Genomic DNA, 19053 nt, shown 5'->3' on the forward strand with positions numbered 1-19053 from the left:
CCAATCACATCTCTATGTGACTCTTGTTCATCTTTCGATGCGTGTGTTCCGAGCTCATGACGGTCATGCCTGAACGTCAAGACAACCAAGTGATCTCGCTGCGAGGTCTCAACTCACCCGCCTCACACTTCTCTAATCGTTCGTACCCGTGTGACACGGCGCACCCCGAAAAGATAGGTGCCATGACGGTGCTACACTTGGGAGAACACTAACTACTTGGTATTTTAAGTGATAGATCACCCTAATAAAAGCGACTACCGCGCAATCAAGAAGGGTGCATCATAAGGGATAAACATCTCAGGCAATTCATAATAGCATGATATGGTATAGCCCTTTCTGACGGAGAAGTCTTTCATTTCTTCGTCTTCGGCATTCGCGTCGGTGTTCACCTTCGCGAGGATTGCCACCACCTTGTCGATGCACAAGATAATATTGCTATCTCTATAGCTAACAAAATAATGCATTACAACAAGGTTGACACGCAGGTCATTAAAGTGCAATCATATGGCTCCAACCATCATGCCGAATCATGACACGCAGGTCATGTTAATCAAATTACATCATATAGTCATCTCATACATAATCGAATTAGTATGAGCACTGCTATACCACATCATATGCACATCCTGCAAAACCAAGTTAGACGCCTCTAATCGGTTTATGCAAAATTTATTTTACGTGGCTTCTAAGGTTTTGACTTAAACCGCAGCGACCAACGTTTTATCATCAAGTATGATTATTCAAGTTGCTAGATTAACATCTCGGGGTGTATGAAACACGGGATAATTAAATCTCGGGCCCCATACTAAACTTCGTCATACGCATGACCCCCGTGCAGATCATATCTGCAATGCCCTTTCATCTGCGAATTTCATCTTTCTTTTGACTACGGCATAACCCAAAGAACTGATAGCACTTCCATGATCAATCAGGATCACGGATTGCCAGAACTTTGTCAAATTCCACCATGCTGTCTCGAGATTGAGCAAACGCAAATTGTAGGGAAGCAACACGAACCTCGGGTAACAGATTTCATCTGTCACCCGCATAAATAATTTTCAGCAATAGATCTCATCTACTACCTAATTATATTATGCAATACCCATACATCTCCATGTATTCTAGATCGAAACCTGCATCTACGCATAGCATGGCTCTTGATGCCACTGTAGGGGAACGCGACAGAAAACAAAAATTTTCCGACCTACGCACCAGCCCAGGACCACTATGGAGACTGCATACATGGTTTGATCTTTTTCGTTACCGACTCGTAGCGCAGCGGGAAGTAGAGTCGATGACGATCGGCGGTGCAGATCCCCGCAGCTAGGATTTACAACCTCCCAACCGCGAGGATGTATACCCTCATCTGCTCCTCAGACAGCCCTCCGGGAGGCGGTCGAACAGCCCCCCGGACGGTGTCGCGGACAGCCCTTCGGGAGGACCTTCGAAACTCGAACGGTCACTCGGACAGCCCTTCGGGAGGACCTTCGAAACTCGGACGGTCACACGGACAGCCCTTCGGGAGGCACTCACGAACTAAGACCGAAACTACGATATCTCTACAGAGTTGCACACATACGGTGTCATCTATCCGGCAGGGCTTCGCCGTCCAGAACTAGTTCCTGCCGGAACCCAGACAGCCTTACGGCTCTACGAAACTCTTTTCGTGGGAGGGAGAGAAGAAGCCAGATAATGCATGGCATGTGTATGAGAGCAAGGGATGAGTGTGGAGGGCTGCCCCTCCACCTCTATTTATAGGAAATCCCAAGGGGGTAGGGTAGTTTCACAAAAAACCCAAAATGCACATGAATGAAGTCCTTCCACAAGGACCTAGGAGTGAAACCAAGAACAAGAGGGTCCCCAAGGGGGGATACCCCATGTGGCCGGCCACACCCCCATGAGGGGCCCAAAAAATGGCTCCTATCCATCCATGTCATCCCCAAGATCTTTTGGAGCAAAGCCCCAAAAGGTGGCTTTCCATAAAGTAACCATAAAGCTGATTTTCACTATTCACGACGACATTTTTCAGCGTCTGATCGAACTGAAAATATTTATGTGGGCTAAGAACATTTCCAGTACCCACTAAAATGATTTTCAACGCGTTCCGAAACAATTCCGGTTTTAGTGATTTTCATCTGCGAAACGCATCTGAAGTGGCTCCGGCAGCTCCGGAACATTTCCGGTTTTTATCTCAGAAAATTCCAAAAAGCTTCCAGAATGATTCTGGCATCCTCCAAGAATTATCAGGCATGTGCCGAAACCAATTTGACTTAATGGTGTATCCCGAAACAACTTTTCGGTATCATCGAAACTTATCCGATGACCTCTCTCTGCGGTACGATTCCGCTGTCCGAAACTTTTCGGTGTCCGAAACTTTTTCGGTGATTTTCTCTCAGACTCCCTATCTAGTATTCAGCAGATAGATGACCCTTAAGCGTGTGACCCTATAGGTTCGGTGAAGTATAGACATGACCCGGAACCCCTTCCGATCAATGATCAACATCGGAGCCGTGGACACCCATATTGACCCCTATACCCACACGAATAAATATTCGAGTGAACCTCCAGTTGCCGTGTGCTATTCCTGTTGCTTCGCGATATGTTACAAATACCCGAGGTGAGACATGTTGGCATTCCCGTGGATCAACAACTTGTCCACTATGCTAGTTACCTCGTTACCGGTATTGTTCTCTTTTCTCGTTATCGTATTCCGGCATCCCCGTGATCAAATCACAAAGTGTCTGGCCAGACGATGATGGATACCGTAACACCGAGAGGGCCCAGAGATATCTCTCCATCGTCGGAGGAGCAAATCCCAATCTTGAGCTATCAAGTTACTTGACACACTTTTCCATGAACCCGTAAGCGCCGTAATAGCCACCCATTTACGGATGACGTTTAACAAACCCCAAAGTTCATGAAGCAAGCATGAAGAAACTCGATACTCTCATGGTCTAAGGAATCATGCAAACGTTAACCATCTCTGTGTTATGTACCAATAAACTTGTGACGAATGAATCTCATAGCTTAACATCAATTCGGGTCGATTCAACACAAATGTCCTTCCTGACATTGTGCCCTCAAAGTTGCTTGGCATAGACATGCCCATGATTGGGAAAACATAATCATCATGCAACACTTGAGCTAGTCTTAGAGGCACGACTAGGAATACATTTTACCGTTTATTATTCCACACGTGCATATGGGTTCTCCCCAGAGCCTTTATGGATATACGGGCTCGGGAACCACAGCAGTTATAGCATGGAACATAAACATAATTATTAACAAGGAGATAATCAATAACATTTATTATTGCCTCTAGGGCATATCTCCTACAAACCACCCTTAAAATGCACAATCTTCCATAGACCATATTTCTCATATCCTCGAAAATGGTCAAAATCTTTCTTCATAGAGTAACAACTCATAAAATCCAAATCAATACCAATGATGCTAACTTTATTGATTCTCAAATTATTACAATCTCCTGCATTCCATTACATGCGTCAACCCGACACCTCACTAATAAAAGAAATGTCCACACTACTACTACTATTTTTCTCGTTGCACTCAACTATTTATCAAAAGTCTCCGTCTCCTTGGGGCATTCTCTGGCAAAGTGCCCTGCTTCATCACAACGGAAACATATTACTTCTGACATATCTCGAGGTTTCCTTGTGATTATATAGCCTCCTGGGGTACTCATCTTCCCTTTTGGGCAATCATTGAAGTAGTATCCTGAATTTTTGCACCTGAAACATGTGATATGACTCAGGTCTCTCTTTGTAGAAATTGGGTTGTTCCTGGGATCCAATCTACTTCTCTTCCTGGAATTTTCCGTTCCAATCAGGGCTTCTATTTCCTGTGGGTCATACTCTACTTCCTCTGTCGGGAATTCTACTAAATCCCCATTCAGACAAATTTTGGGAGATGTGTCCTTCTTCTCCACATGAATAGCATGACTTGGTGCAGGGTTTAATTGATTCTTCTTTGGGTGTGTCCTCCACCTCTTCCTTCATCACAGATTCCTCTAAAATTTCCATGAGGTCTCTTTTCATTGCTTCTTTCTTCTGCTGGACGGTCCTTTGTACCATGGGGTAGATGTGACACTAAGCAGGGTAGTGGGTAGTCCCTTCACACAAGAAACAAGTGATTTGCCGAGTTGGGCATTCTTCAGCTGGGTGACTTTCTTCACAATTTGGGCATTCATCCTTGTGTTCCTTATGGTTGTGTCCTATTTCTCCACAAGGCTTGTATGCACAAGGTTTCTTCACATCCTTTCCATAAGGCTTCAATTTCTCCGACACAAGACGAGATTTTTGTAGAGTCCACTTAAATTCTTTCCAAGTGGTTACTCCTTGCCATCCATTGGTCGTTTGGTACATCCTCCACCAAGTAGCAGCACCTCTTTCAAAACATTGAAGAGCATGCTGGGTCATATCCTTCCCGGCTATAGGGTTATTCTTCATGTGATCCTCCATGTTCTGAATCCATCGGTCCGTCTCCAATTGACTCATCGGTCGAGAAAATACAAGCTCATCTCCATTCATCCTCTATTGGGTCCATGGGTTTGGGGTGAGATAAGAGAGGCTGAGAGGGATGCACACAATACGAACAATAGTTTTGAAAAGAAAGATTTTATTGTGGCTGTCGGAAAAACAACAAACAAATGACAGCTCACAAACGTCGCATCTAACATAGGTATAACAGGAGTTTGGTCTTCTAAAGGTCAATAAGTCTTCAACGTCGCCAAACTCTTCAAGTCTTGTTAATGTCTCCGATGGCTTTTTCCAATCATGCTTGTCCTTCTCAAGTTCTTTTGCCAAATCATCTCTGTTGACGCGAAGTCTCTCATGGCGTCCTTTAATAATTGTGTTCCAAACTTCTGGGTCTCAACATCCTTGACATGAACCATGATCCTACTGTCCTTCAGTTCCTGACGAGTCTCCGTTATCTCGAGGTTTTGATTTCCCAGCTTGGCTACTTTCAGTTTCTGGGTTCTGAGTTCTTCACGAAACACTTCTTTGTCAAAAACTTCTTGATGTAATACTCCAGATCCTGGTGATACACCGGTCTAAAGTTAAAACTTCATCTTGCTGATAGGCGCTCCATCAGCCTTCTACCATCCAATCCTTCCATGCATCTGCATGCTTAACTCCGCACGGTGACAATAGCATAAACGGGTAATAACACCATGGTCACCCGTGTCTATGCCCATGTTACTGCCATGAGCTTTCATTCCATAACTGATATCTCTTGTCTTTGCGTTTTCTTAACAAAACTTTGAGTTCTAATGCTCCATGTTCCGGTCTTTCTCCGATACACCTTGATCTCGGGTGTTGACATCTTCCACAATCTGCCAAGTTCCATAGGGGTAGCCTTCCTAGGTCATACACATCTGGCAATTCCTCAGAGCCTTCAAATTCTCCCAGTCTTCGGAGTCTTCAACCTTTGTAGTTTCCATTATCATAATGCACGGTAAAATCCTCTTCATTCCGAATGGTCTTAGTTGTCCGATATCCTGTACTTCTTGAAGTGGTCTCATCCGTCGAATCTTCGAGTGGTCCAAAAGGAAAAAGGGTATGGTCTCACTAAAAGGGAATATTTGAATAAGCTCAGAAAAGGAGAGAGGTAAAAGATCTTTTTGAAAAGGAAAGTTTTTGGGAAAATCCTTCCTATGGGCTTGCCAGTTTCTAGGGTCACGTCCTACAGTCAACATGTGCTCTGATACCATCTTGTGGCGACCCGACCCGAATGGATCAAGTCTCTATGCTTAAGTGTCATCCCTGGATCGGTATGCTGACACACACAGTACTCAAGGATTTATAACAGAGGTAAATCACATGTATAAAGTAACGTAAATACTATTACCTCAATCCAAATAGCGGAAGTAACAAGGCTGTGGATTCCCATCAACACCAACGGCAAAGTTGAGTGTAGAAATCGTAACCCTAACGTATCACTTACTCGTCGTAAGAATCCTGCAACATAAAACGTTGCAGCCCGAAAACGGGTCAGCACATGGAATATGCTGGCAAATTCACACCATAGAGAAATGATGAACAAAGAACAAAGACTATCACTACATGCATATATGGATGGTGGAAAAGCTCTATGGTTATAATGTTTTTGTGAAAAGCCAATTTTTCCCTACTGCAAAGGAATACATTTTACTTAACTATCATGGTGGTTGTGAAACATTGAGAAGGTACCTCCAACTCAATCCCAATTAAGTATCATCATTAACCCAACAAGATTAATTAAAGTAACATGATGAGATCAACGGGATAATCCAAGAACTAGATACTCAAGATGTCCATAACCGGGGACACGGCTAATCATGATTAGTTTGTACACTCTGCAGAGGTTTGTGCACTTTTCCCCACAAGACTCGATCGCCTCCGCTTGATTCTCGCACTGCATGATGTTTGAGAAACGGATGACCGAGACACAGTCTTTCAGAAGCGTAAACTCTCTACTCTGGGTAGACCGTACCACCTACATCCCCTACATCTGCTAGTCTACCTCTTCAAGAGCTCACACAACTTAATCAACTATGCTAGAGCCCATAATAGCATGTGGCTGCACACGGAAGTTTCTAGCATGAATAAATCTCATGATCCCTTTGAGCCTGGGTGGCGGTCCATAGGATGATCACACGGGTCAATCTATCGAGAGCAAGCAATAGTAACCACACATAAGCAATCACTCAAAAGATCGAGAAGAACGAAGAAAACAATTCGGAAACTTCAAAACCAAGCAAATAACTCTTGCGACATAAAACAATTTCTAACAGCACCAAAATTACGTGAATTTGGCCTTATCAAAAAGTTTAGGTCAAGAGCTTCGCTTTGCAAAAAGAATCAACTCAAACGGAGTTATGGAACTTAAGTTATGAACAAAAGAAGTTTGAATATGAATTTGAACAAATTTCGAAATTTGAAAATTTCAAAAAGTTGACGTGACAGGTTAACTGGATAGGTGAAAAATCAGGGCCAAGCTGTTTTGCAGAAGAAAAATAGCTACGGCTAAAAAAAATTAGGTCTAACGCATAAATGCAGAGAACGAATAAATATACCTTTATAAAGTATAGAAAAGACGACTTCGGAGTGTGGAGACAACTTCCAAAAGTCCCGCCGGAGAGGAGAAATATATTTTTACCTAGTCAAACCAAAATATTGATTTAACCCGCAATGGATAATTTTTGGAGACTCTATGGTCTATATTTATAGGTGGAAAAGAGGTTTAGGGGTTAAAGGCTAGGCAATGTGGGACTAAACGTAGACGAACAAATAAAATAAACGGGGAACCGCATGGGCTAAAAGAACCACGGGCCGGCTGCGCGCGCACGTACATGGCGCTGCAGTTTTTTTTTTTTGAAATTGAAAAAAAAAGAAAAGAAAAACTATGGAGAGAAAAAAAAATGGGGAAGCATTATGGCCGGCTGGGCTTGGCCCATTTAGGAGAGAAAAAAAACTATGGGACGCCAGATGCTATTATGCAGCGCAAGGGTGATAAATAAATATGGGCCGTATGTACAGTTTTTTATTAGAAACAGAAAGGATAACTGTATAACGAAACAAGAAATAAAATTGTAAATAGGCATATTATATATTATAATTTTCAGAAAAATATTTCCTACAGCATGACCATTTTTGTAAAGTCAAATAAAATCCACACAAATTTTAATAAATAAAACAGTGCTACTTCCTTAATAAAATCCAATAAAAAACATTTTAAAAATAACAAATTGATTTCAAATTTATTTTTCTCCAATTTTCTCATGTAGGGAATCATGCTACCCTATTTTCCGTATATTTTTATTTTGGAGAAAAATAATTTGAATAAGACTCAAATAACTCCAAATTAAAAATAATTTTCAAAAGGACTTTGAATTTGACCTTTGAAACTCCCAACTCATATTTCATATGTTTTGAAGAAGTCATTTTATCTTCTCTCATGAAAATCATTGAGTTGCATAAAGTTTCAGAAATGTGAAATATTTTCAAATGAAATTCAAATATTTTCAACACCCCTTGTCGTTTAAATAAATGGAAGAAGTCATGTCATCTTCTCTCCAGGGTTTTGTGATGAAAAGAATTTGAATCCATGGAGATCATAAAAGCAAAATGAAAGTTTGGGAAAGTCCTTTTATTCCCTCTCATTTAACTTTCAAAAGATTTTGAATTTCACTCAATTTCAGTCAATCAATCAAACAATCTATCCAATCTATCTATTTATTATAACATTCCAAAATTTAGAATTTTGGGATGTTACAGGGGTGGCCGAGATGGACGGAGCGAAGGGCGGCGGCTTTGTGTTCCGACGAGGACGCAGGTCGTCGGGGCGTCGTCTCCGGTGGTCCCTAGGGGCAAAAACAATGTCAAACGTTGCACACGGACTCGGGCAGTATTTTGGTGAAGAAAACTGGGGTCGAGGTGGCCTTACGGACGGCAGAACGGACCGGCGAGGTAACTCCGGCCGGCGAGATCCAAAGCGGCGGGGCGGCGGCTGGGAGAGGCGAGGGACGATGCGGAGTGGCAGAATGAAGAGAGGGGGGGTCTGGGCTTTTTATAGGCGAGGCTAGGGCGTCGGGGAGCAGCGGGATAAGAATTATCCGCAAGGACGAGGTGCGGCGGTTGTGGGCGACTGGTTCATGAGCTCTATCCTGAGCGGGACGAGCGGGAGGTTGAGGACGATGGGCGGGCCCCATGCATCAGCGGTAGCAGCGGGTACCGAGCGAAGGGAGGAGCAGGCGGCTCGTGCATGCGGCGCTGGGACGCTGGCCTCCTGGCGCTTGCGTGGCTGGCCGCTGGCTGCCCTAGCACTGCGGCTGGGCCTTGGCCTCGCTGGCCTGTGGCTGGGACGGTGGGCTCGCGCGCGCGTGCATTTTTGTTAACAGAAATAAAACTCCAACAAAAGTAAATTAAATAAAAAAATACATCGGCATATTATATACCAAAATGACGGGAAAAATACCAAGAATAATGTGAACTATTTTAAAGTTCAAATAAAATCCCAAAAAATCATAAAAGTCAAACAGTGCTACTGTTGAATTTAAAATCAATATAAATCATTTTTAAAATACCAAAATGATTTCAAATTTATTTTCTCCTAATTTTCCATTGAAGGGAATCATTTTACCCTTATTTCCATTTATTTATTTTTAGGAGAAAAATAATTTGAATTAAAACTAAATAACTTCCAAGAGGATTTGAAATTTGGAAATTCAAATAACTTCAAAGTCACTTCATATTATTCCTTTGAAACTTCCAACTCTCTTTCTTCGAATTTGGAGAAGTCATTTTATCTTCCCTCATGAACTCATTGAGTTGCTTCAAGTTTCTAAATTTGAAATATTTCAAATGGCATTCAAATCATTTTCAAATCCCTTTTTATTTATTTAAATGGAAGAAGTCATATTATCTTCACTCCAGGGTTTTGTGATGAAATGAATTTGAATTCATGGAGATCAAAATGCAAGATGAAATTTTTTAGGAAAGTCCTTTTATTCCCTCTCATTCAACTTTCAAAAAGTTTCAATTTCCACTCAGTTTCACACAAAAATCAAACAAACAATCACAATTATTTATTTAATATAACATTCCAAAATTTGGAATTTTGGGATGTTACAAACTACCACCCTTAAAATTAATCTCGTCCTCGAGATTCGGAGAGGCTAGAAAGAAGGTTACGTTTGGGGGGTCTCCTGGAAATCCATTCCTCAACACAAGGTATGGGGTTCTACCACCCTTAGAATTGTGGTTACGGTTCCAACAAAACTCATGTACTCCATCCTTTGCTTTGATGGTGTCGGTCTTATCATATTCTCCGGGATAACTCCCTCATTGGTGCTATTCCGGTAACAACATAACCTTTTCCCCAAAGTCTTGAGTCCTTGCGTCAAAATAAGATCCATCTGGGACTGGGGCTTCTTAGCTGACAGGTCTGTGGCCAATGCTAGACAACTATCGAAATCTCATGGTGGTCAACAATTTCTGTTTCCTCCTGCAGGAAATGGGTCTAGGTTGAATGTCACTGTATAACCTACGATTGGCAACGGGTGCATGTACATGGTTTCCATCGTCCTGCCATTCTAAGGCTTTTGGCTTGTCGGGTCGACACTCTTCTAGGGTTTTAAGGCTCTCTGATTTTCCATCAACATATGATAGCTCATGATAGAAGTCTCCGGTATGGGGGCCAATCCATCCCGTACTTGAATCATTACTGCATACGCAGATAGTGAATCAGGTATTCTAACACTTGGGCATCCTCACAAGCATTGCAGAACTTCTCTTCTCCACGAACTGGGTTCGGGTAAATCCATTGGTTCTGCAAGCCAAACAAAACCTCTATCGTTTCTTCACAACTCTCAGGTTTACGTAACTTCCTATAGAACGTCTGCTGATGAAATCACAGCTTCTTCCAGAATTCTTCCTACAACAAAGTTGTGCTTGCTCCTTTTCAAATCCTAGGTCCTGCGGGTTATGGGCCTACTTCAACACTTGTATAACTTTAACTCATCCTTGGAGCTACTATGTTCCGTATTCCAACATTACATCTCCTTTAAATCCAATAGCACCTCATTCCTGCCTACTCTTGGGGTAACCATCATAACTAAAACCAAACTCCAACTCATTTGCCCAAACTCCACTCTATGGAATACATTTTATTTTCCATTGGTCAAGTGTTCACACAGACAAGTATCGCCCAAAAAAATGCACTGGTTCATCCATAATTCATATTCTCTTCTTATCAAATCCTTTATTATATCCTTAACCACTACTCAAAACTCAAATTTCAAAAGTACTCTATTACAAAAGCTGCCATCCACATAGTTTGGTATGGTCAAGCATTACTTCCATCTTTATTCATTTGCCATTCTTGAAGATGCTTCAGTCCCACTAGAATTGTGCGATGTGATCCTTCAAATCATCGATGTTTTGCTTCATCGTGGTGGCCATGAGCTTCATCTCCATCATCTCTGCATGCACCTCCCTCAGGTATTCCTGAGTGTGACGGAGTCTTGCTTCTAGTATTTCTCCAATCTGATGTATGGCTTCCATGGCAGCTTCATGAACAGAGTCAAAGAATGTTGCTCGTGGTACTCGAGAAATGAAAAAGTATTACCCCGTAGTCTTTGGGCAAACTCCCTTCACATGGTGGAGGTGTACCTCCACGTACCAAAGTTCAACTCCATTCTCCATAAAAGGATAACCCTTGTAGACTGCATCTCCCTCAAGATGAATATGCTTCATCGTGTCCTTCAAGATTTTTGGGTAATCCCGATCACTAGTCAGGGTCATGATCGTTTCTGGGCCCTTCCGAAAAAGACTCGTAAAGGGTTGTCATCTGCGGGTATAAGATAGAAGGGGTACTCAGGATAATGTATGTATTTCCTTGGGTGAAATATGGTTGTTTTCTAGAAAAAGTTTGGGGTCAGCTTGTCCATGGGTTCAAGGTTTTAGTCTGGGTGAGACAGTGAGAGGGGTACTCACAATCAACAAACAACTCATAACATTTCATATGACATTCCAACCATATCAACTTTTATTACTTCACGAACTATTACAATTCCCATTTCATAACTCAACTCAACATCCCCAACGAAAATAAAAGTGTGTTCCACATTTATTACATGCTTTATTCCAACATCAAGATCTCAACTACTCAGCCCAAGCTTTCCTCGGGTCTGAACATTCTCTGGCAAAATGTCCTACTCCTTTGCAGCGTAAACAAATGACGTCAGACAAATCCAGGGGCTTCCTGGTGGTTGTCTTGGCTCCTTGGGTTCTTGGCTTCCTTGCTGGGCATTTGCTAGCGTAATGACCTAAATCCTTGCATCTGTAACAAGTGATATGACTCAGGTCCTTTTCTGTAGAAATTGGGTTGTTCTGGGACACATGCTCTTTCTCTTCCTCGACTTCTTCGTCCCGATCAATTCTTCTATCTATTGCGGATTAAACTCCACTTCTTCTATCGGGGAGTCTCGCAGATACTGTTGGATTTGCTTCGTGCAATACAGTGAAAAATGTCCTTCTTCTCCACATGAATAGCAGGCATTGGAGTAAAATCTGTTTAGGCCTTCTCCATTAGGGTCGTCAACATCTTCCTTCATCACAGGTTCTTTTAAACTTTCCCTGAGGGCTTCTTTCATTGCTCCCTTCTGCTGCTTGCTAATTTCTTGTACCTTGGGATAAATATGACATTGGGCAGGGTAGTGCGTTGTTCCTTCACACAAGAAACAACTAACTTGCCTAGTTGGGCATTCTTCAGCTCGGTGATTTCCTTCACAATGAGGGCATCCATCCTTGTGTTCCTCATGGGTATGTCCATTGCTCCACATATCTTACATAAACAAGGTTTCTTCGTCGGGTTACCATCGTGCTTCCGGACAAGATAGGATCCCAACAGAGTCTTCTTCAATTCCTCCCAAGTTTGTGCTCAATTACATCCTTGTATGGCTTGATGCATTTTCCACCAGGTTGCATCACTTTTTGTCAAGTACTGAAGAGCGTATTGAACCTCTTACTTCCTTGCAACTAAATTGCTCCCGAAGTGATTCTCCATGTTTTGAATCCATAGCTCTGCCTCCAACTGAGTGATCGGTCCAGAGAATACAAGTCCATCTTCATTCATCATTTATTAGGTCCAAGGGTTTTGGGATGAGATAAGAGGGATAGAGAGAGATACACAAAATACAAACAATATAGTTTTGAAAATAATTTTTAGTTGCTGCTGTCGGAAAACACACACAAAATATGACAGCTCACAAATCATCGCATCTAACGTGAGTATACAACAAGGGTTTGGTCTTCTAAAGGTCATATAAATCTTGGAATTCGCCGGCGTCTTCAAATTCTTCAATTCTTCAGAGGCTTTGACTGTTGTAGCTTCAATTCTTCTAGTGTATGGTGAAGTCTGATACCTTGTCCTTCTCAGAGTGGTCTCATCAGTCGATCCTGTGATGCCCCCGATTCAATCGTACACTAATCATGTACGCAAACGTGTACGATCAAGATCAGGGACTCACGGGAAGATATCACGACACAACTCTAAAACATAAATAAGTCATACAAGCATCATAATACAAGCCAGGGGCCTCGAGGGATCGAATACAAGTGCTCGATCATAGACGAGTCAGCGGAAGCAACAATATCTGAGTACACACATAAATTAAACAAGTTTGCCTTAAGAAGGCTAGCACAAACTAGGATACAGATCGAAAGAGGCGCAGGCCTCCTGCCTGGGATCCTCCTAACTACTCCTGGTCATCGTCAGCGGGCTGCACGTAGTAGTAGGCACCTCCGGTGTAGTAGGAGTCGTCGTCAACGGTGGCGTCTGGCTCCTGGGCTCCAGCATCTGGTTGCGACAACCAGGTAGAAAGGAAAGGGGGAAAAGAGGGAGAAAAGCAACTGTGAGTACTCATCCAAAGTACTCGCAAGCAAGGAGCTACACTACATATGCATGGGTATATGTGTAAAGGGCCATATCGGTGGACTGAACTGTAGAATGCCAGAATAAGAGGAGGATAGCTAATCCTGCCGAAGACTAGGCTTCTGGCAACCTCCATCTTGCAGCATGTAGAAGAGAGTAGATGGTAAGTTCACCAAGTAGCATCGCATAGCATAAACCTACCCGGCGATCCCCTCCTTGTCGCCCTATTAGAGAGCGATCACCGGGTTATATCTGGCACTTGGAAGGGTGTGTTTTATTAAGTATCCAGTTCTAGTTGTCATAAGGTCAAGGTACAACTCCGGGTCGTCCTTTTACCGAGGGACACGGCTATTCGAATAGATAAACTTCCCTGCAGGTGTGCACCGGAGGATCACCGGGTTACTTCTCGAGCATTTGAGTCATGATCGCATAGTCCTGGGGATCTTTTCGTCTCGAGTCTAAGACGGTTACTACTCCCTGCTCAAGCTTAATCTCTAGGAGAATATAGTGGAAGCTGCGCATGCATGCATAAGTCATCAATTACATTACCATAACCTGGACTAATAAGGGAAACCGAATATGCACAAGACAGTAACACTCACTTGAAGTTGTAAGGAAAGAGTATTATATCTTTGTTTTGATTTAATACCAACGATTGTAGCAAGTTGGCCTCGGCTTCTTTGGGATGTTTTTCAACCGTATATGCATCTATGAGATTTGTGCTAATGAACCCAATATCACCAATTTGTCTTTTCTTCAATTCAGCGATCTTCAATCTGCATAATATAGTGAGGATAATTATAAATACATGCAATGAAAGAGTTGACCTATATAGAGAGACTTAATGACAGAAGTAGTACTACTTACAGACAGTAGCAAGTGATCATTGTTTTATCGAGGGCCTTTTGATTGTAAAACTGGAAGAAATCCTTAAATGGAACATTCAGCAGTTCAATTCCAACGAGGTCATGCTCCGGGTTAACTCTCAGCGTCAAAGTACTCGTCCCATCAGACTCTCTGCAGGTTTTCATGTACCAATCATGTAATCTTCGCATCATCGTTGTTAGAGATCTTTCATCTTTGACGAGAGGCTTCCCGTAATGGTATTTGTGTTCGTCCACCTCCATGATTTCATAATGTACATCGTCGGGCAGGTAATCTCCAAGATTGCTATAACTGGGCACCATCCTCGGATCATTAGCGACGATGTCTTTTGACACCTTGAGCGGGGGGCACGATTGGTTCGCTTGTTCGCCGAGCTGGGCAATTTTTTTCCCAGCTCATCGTTCTTTTAACCTTTGATCACTGACAGTACTTCCCGACCGCTCCGCTTCGGCATATGTCTTTGCAAGAATGCGCTCATAGTTGCCTCTTGGCGGAGACTTTGGTGGTTTTGTCAGGGCAGCCAGAGTGCGCTTTGCTTTCACCGGATCTACCTTCTCCTCCGGAGGTGGATGTTTCTTTGCTTTCACCCCTTCAAAGAAGTTTGTCACTTCGGCTCGCACGATCTTCCTGGTTTCCTCCTCGGTCCTCTCGTATGGTAACTTCTCTGGAGTCTTCAGAGAAGGACCGAATCTGTATTGCCTCCCGCCTCTGGCAGCTGTACTGCTAGACGCCGGCAGAGCAGACGGAGCGGCTGCGGCTGTCTTCTTTCCTTGCTTACGAGGTGGAGGAGAAGGACTACGACACGCCGGAGCAGCCACAGCGGCGGCGGATCTCTTTCGCCCTTGCTAACGAGGCGGAGAAGGAGGAGGCTGGCTGCTCTGGCGCGCCGGCGCAGGCGGAGAAGGAGGCGGAGTGCCGCCACGCGCCGGAGAAGGAGGCTCAGTGCCCTGATCACTCACCAGAGGAGGAGGTGGAGGAGGAGGCGGAGTGCCGCCACGCGCCGGAGAAGGAGGCTGAGTGCCCTGATCACTCGCCGGAGGAGGAGGCGGACTGCCCTTACTCGTCGGAGCCGTCCAGTTCGGAAGGTTGATGAGCTCCTTCCGCCATAGGCACGGAGTCTTCAGAGCTAAACCCAGCCGAGTCTCCCCTTCACCGGTAGGGTGGTCAAGCTGGAGGTCCTCAAATCCCTCCGTTATTTCATCCACCATCACCCTAGCATATCCTTCTGGAATCGGCCGGCAATGGTAGGTTGCGCCGGGTTCAGGAGGTAAAACAGAGCCAACAGCCGCCTTGACTTTGAAGTTCTGCCATTGCGCCATAAGGTGGTAATGTTGAGACTCCGTGATAGCATCCACGGGATAGCTAGCAGGAGCCGTCAAGACATGCTCCAGCTGAAGCAGCTCGGTGGAAGCCACGCTGCTTCTCCGCTGAGATGGCGGGGTGGCTTCGGGGGTAGTTTCGGCATGTCGATTGCTGTCTCGTTCCTCTAGCGCTTGAACCCTTTCGTGCAGCTTCTGAATTTGGGTCTGCTCCATTTTTTTCCTCCTCTCGTGGCTTTTGTAACCGCCTGCGTCCGGAAAACCAGCCTTCCACGGAACGGAGCCTAGCGTGCCTCGTGTCCGTCCAGGGTGCTCAGGATTCCCGAGGGCCATTGTGAGCTCGTCGTTCTCTCTGTCTGGAACGAACGTCCCTTCCTGTGCTGCATCGATATATTGCTGAATCTTCTTGACTGGTATTCTCAAAAGCTCGTTCGTCCAAACGCACCTCCCTGATACAGGGTCCAAGGTTCCGCCAGCCCCGAAGAACCATGTCCGGCAACGGTCTGTCCAATTCATTGTCTGTGGTTCGATCCCTTTTTCAAGCAGATCATTCTCAGCCTTGGCCCACTTAGGTCGGGCTTTGAGGTAGCCACCTGACCCCGTGCGATGGTGAAGCTTCTTCTTCGCAGCATTCTTCTTGTTTGTCGCTGACATCTTCTTACTCTTATAGCTCAAAATAAACAGTAAATGCATGGAAAATAACAAATATCATAAAAAATAAATAAGTAATTAGAAACAGAATAAAATAAACTTTAATAAAATATATAAGTAGAAACAAAACAAAATAAACTTTAATAACATAAATAAAATTTATGAAACTAAAATTATCAACGTATTTTCTGTTCAAAACATTATAAGCAACCTCTAGTATTACTGAAACTAAAATTATATAAAATTGATGCAACTAAAATTATCAAAGTTTTTCTGTTCAAAATCATTAAAAGCAAAAAGAATTTTGATAAAGAACTTTTTTTTGTTAGAAACTTTAATAGCAAAAAGAATTATCATAAAATAAAATAAATAAGTAATTAGAAACAAAATAAAATAAAATAAATAAGTATTTTGTTGTAAGTAGAAACAAAATAAAATAAATAAAGCAAAAAATAAAAGAAATAAACTGGGAAAAAATAAAAAAAAGCCACCTACTGGGCCACCATGGCCTGAATACGACTAGAAACCCACCCATGGGCCAGGATTCAGGCCCGTAGAAGGCCCAATAGGCCCACAGGCAGATACAGTGTGTTTAGGCCTGAAAGCCTGCATTTGAGAGGAGCTCGAGAGGGCAGCGGGAGTGGGGCTTATAAACCACTCTCGAGCTCCCTCAGCTAGGGAGGCGGGACTAAACTTTCGTGCCGAGATGCGGGCAGCACAAGGCCTTTAGTCCCGGTTGGTGCCACCTACCGGTACTAAAGGCATACATTGGTACTGGTTCGTGGCACCAACCGGTACCAATGCCACCCCTTTAGTCTCGGTTTCTGCCACCAACCGGGACCAAAGGCCTCTGCTTCCCGCCCTTTGGGCTGCTGAAAAGAGGCCTTTGGTCCCGGTTGGTGGCACCAACCGGGACTGAAGGTGGGCTTTGGTACCGGTTCGTGCCACGAACCGAGACTAAAGCTTTTCCTATATAAGCCAGCACTTAGCATTTTTTCAGATTTCATCGCCAGTTGCCGCCCGACGACGCCGACCTCCTCGACGCCGCCAGGCTGCCCCGCCACCGTCGACGTCGCCCGTGCCCCCAAGACCACGCCGACGCCATCCGCCGCCCTCGAGCCCATGCCGTCGCCGGCCGCGCCCCTGCGCCCCGCCCCGACGCCGTCGCCGCCCCGCGCCGCCCCTGCCCCGACGCTGCCTCCTCGTTGCTGTCGCCGTGCATCCTGTGAGCGCCGCCCCGATCCCCTCCTCCTCCTCCCTGTAATGGCCGGCGCCGCTGCCGCCGCGCCCCCTAGCTATTATATATGTGTAGTTTAGATTTGTAATTTAGTTGTGTTAATTTGGATGTGTAGTTAGATGTGTAGTTAATTTAGTTGTTGTAATTTAGATGTATTAATTTAGATGTGTAGTTTAGATTTTTTTTTTGGTGATATTATTATTGAATATGCAAATGTTTGTATGTTCATATGCAAAGAATATATCAATTTTTTTATAGAATTTTTATGATTTTTTTCTGTTGTAATTTTGTTCATAGAATTTTTATGATATTTTTTGTTCATAGAAATTGTGTATGATCAAAGTCATTTATGTATGTTCATATTTAGAAGAAAAAGAAGGAGAGAAAAAAGGAAAATAAGAAGAGGAAGAAGAAGAAGAAGAATAAGAAGAAGAGGAGAGGAAGAAGAGGAGAAATAAATAAGAAGATGAAAAAGAAGAAGAAAAGAGTAGAAGAAGAATAAATAGAATAATATATTATTCTATGTTTTCTTCTTCTCCTCTTTTTTTTCTTTTTTTCTTCGATCTCCTCCTCTATTCCTTTCTTCTTCTCCTCTTTTTTTTTCTTCTTCTTCCTCTTCTTATTTTTTTATCGGGTATGTCATTCTCGATATACGTAGCCCCCCTCCCCGATAACTTTTAGTAAGTACTACTTAGAAAGTGTTTAATAGAATTAGTTAGAAAAATAATAGAACTAGTTAAACTAGCTAGTTTATTTTTAGTAAGTACTATTTTATTCTATTTATAGTAAGGAAATTAATAGAACTAGTTTGTTTTTTAGTTAAAGCAATTATTCCCGCATCGACGTCAATGATGCATATCCCGCATCCTCGTCGTCGACTCGGCGGAGGAGGCCGGCTTGATCAGAGGGGCCATGTCCGGGACTGGGCTCCGCTGGGCTGGTTTTGGGAGGTGCTACCTTCCGGGGGGCGTAGGTTGGTGAGGAGCCAGCCCGTCGTTGACCCGATCCTTGTTTGCTGGCGGTCACGTGGGCCAGTGACGGTGCCGAGGCTTCCGGACACCGCGGAGGTGCTACGTCACCGTGTCAGCGAGGAAGACCAGCACGTCCGTCGCTACATGGTTGCGTTGGAGGGCAGGTTCGACAATATCTGGCAGGTTCTTCAGGGATCTCACTCGAGCTATGATCCTATGATGGTTCCTTCCCTTTGGGTGTCCACCGCCCATGCCGATACCCGTCGGGCGCTACGGTTCTAGCTGTACTGGCGATGCTATATGTATGATAGTATTCGATGTGTATTAGTGATAATATTCAACGATGTACGGACACATGGAGATGATGTAGTTTTGCTTATAATTGAATGCATCCTAATTTGAATACTACTTTATTTTGCGATTTGATTTTGCTTCTTGAATGCTCAAATTGGAAAACTACTCCTACTTTGAATGCTAAAATGGGAGAGCACTATGCAAGGCATATGCATATGATTAGTTGACAGCTTATAGGGTTTTTGTTTTCGTAGAAATC

Source organism: Triticum aestivum, chromosome 7D, assembly GCF_018294505.1.
Source record: "Triticum aestivum cultivar Chinese Spring chromosome 7D, IWGSC CS RefSeq v2.1, whole genome shotgun sequence".
NCBI classification, from domain to species: Eukaryota; Viridiplantae; Streptophyta; class Magnoliopsida; order Poales; family Poaceae; genus Triticum; species Triticum aestivum.